At 37.3% G+C, this 1,913-nt stretch overlaps 1 pseudogene; it reads right to left on the reverse strand.

Moving 5' to 3' along the window:
- Positions 1-29: 29 nt before the first annotated feature.
- LOC107472551 (stress response protein NST1-like) overlaps positions 30-1,913 on the reverse strand; it is a 2,454-nt pseudogene continuing 570 nt past the window's right edge.

The raw sequence follows: 1,913 nt of genomic DNA on the forward strand, positions 1-1,913 counted from the left end.
TGAAACAAATGGGACAGAAAAATGGATTATACCTTCTTGCTTCAAAACTTTGATAAGTACACATAGAGTAACAGAATAGAAGATTCATATACTCCTATTTTCCCTCATGTAAAATTATAAATTTGCTCATAGTCAATTTATCTAAAGCCGCTATCGATGTTTATTTTGCATTTGCAAATGAACAAAGAGTATATGCCCATATATGATAATGGAAAGACTGAAAATATAAAGGCCAAAACAAAAGGATAAACAAAGAGAAGATACAAGTACTTTGCCACTTGTCAGCCTGTTTACCGCACAGGCTGCTGATTGTAGTGAGTCGCCTTATCTTTTCTCTTTGCCACGGCAAGCCTTGCACTCCTAGCAGCAGCATCCATTTCCTTGATTTTTTCTTCTTCACAGATGCAACTTTCTTATGCCACTCTTTCACGTCAGTTACAGGTGGGTCCTCTGCCTTCCCCGTTCCAGCAGTTTCCGTAGTTGTCTTTCCATCAGCCACAGAATCAGGCAGGTTTTGTGATTCTTTCTGCTCCTTTGAAGATTTGTCCTTCTTCTTCTTCTTTGCATTTTTGCTTTCACTGGTGGCATTCTCCTTCTTTTCTAACTCACCATTGCGATCCTCGACCTTCTTCTCAGCACCTGAATTTTCCAGGACAGGTAAAAGATTCCAAGTAAGAAATTTCTATATAATCAGTCATCTTAGCAGGGCTTGCAAATGTATTGGCGAACGTTTGCATGAGCAAGTTCAAGCCTCAACTTAATACTTTAGATATTTAAATAGCATTCTTGTAGCCAACATGGTTAAATCAATAACAAATTCTGAAAGGATAGATACCTCCTTGAAAGAAATAAGATAATTATAATATCTTTTTTCTTTTTTTCTTTCACAAGATCAAAAACATCATATTACCATGGGAGTCAGCCTGGCTTCCGGGTTCTTTTTGCAATCCTAGCTCTGCTAAAACAGCTTCAAGCTCCTTTTTCTTCAATTCCTTCTTTGAAAGTTGCTCTTCAGTTTCCTTGGTAGACAACGAAGGTTCACGAGGCTTCTTAACAACAGTTTCAGGCTCTACTGGCACTTCTAAATCATTTTCATGTTCATCCTCAGCATCATCAAGGCATCATCAAGGCCTTCTATCTCACTATCGCTTTCCTGCTATTAAATCATTCACATGTCTTGCAGTTAGTCAATGTGAAGCTCAATGTCTCAATGAAACAATAATAACCATCTTCTATGTTATTAATTTGCCATTAAGGCCAAAACAAATTAACAATTAAGTGCCCAGTTATGCAGCTTTCAGCTTTCACTACTCCAAATGGGACGTGAAGGGCAAGTCCATGCTACATGATATCATCTACGTTAAAACATTATAGTTATGGGTGAAGACACAATCATTTTAACTATGCAAGATTGAACACGTGGAAACTTGAGCTTGCAGAACCAAATTGCAAATCCGGAAATGAGAATAACAAATCGGCAAACCGACAAATAGTCATCAAATGCATATTAATCTAATCAGATTCCAAATCATTAAACCGACAAGCTACAACGTCATCAAATCCAAGCATACAGATTACAGATCGTTAGACCATTAACACAAATCACATAAATGACAATTCAACAAGGATCATAAATACCTTCCCAGAGCTAGATATCCAGAACAAGACCAGAATCCAGGATCCTCATTATCAAACAGAATATCCAACATTATATCTTTAAGATATAAAAAGAAACACTCAGCTTTCTTTCCAATCATGCATGCAATAACATTCAACGCAACTCTTTCTCCTCAAAGACACCATTAAACCCATCCAATCCAACCTTCAAAACAGCATTGCCTAACACATCCAACTAACAGAACACAGACAACACAATCAAAACACCTACTGAATGTGAGAACATGAACAGCTCA

Source organism: Arachis duranensis, unplaced genomic scaffold (genome assembly GCF_000817695.3).
Source record: "Arachis duranensis cultivar V14167 unplaced genomic scaffold, aradu.V14167.gnm2.J7QH unplaced_Scaffold_157278, whole genome shotgun sequence".
NCBI classification, from domain to species: Eukaryota; Viridiplantae; Streptophyta; class Magnoliopsida; order Fabales; family Fabaceae; genus Arachis; species Arachis duranensis.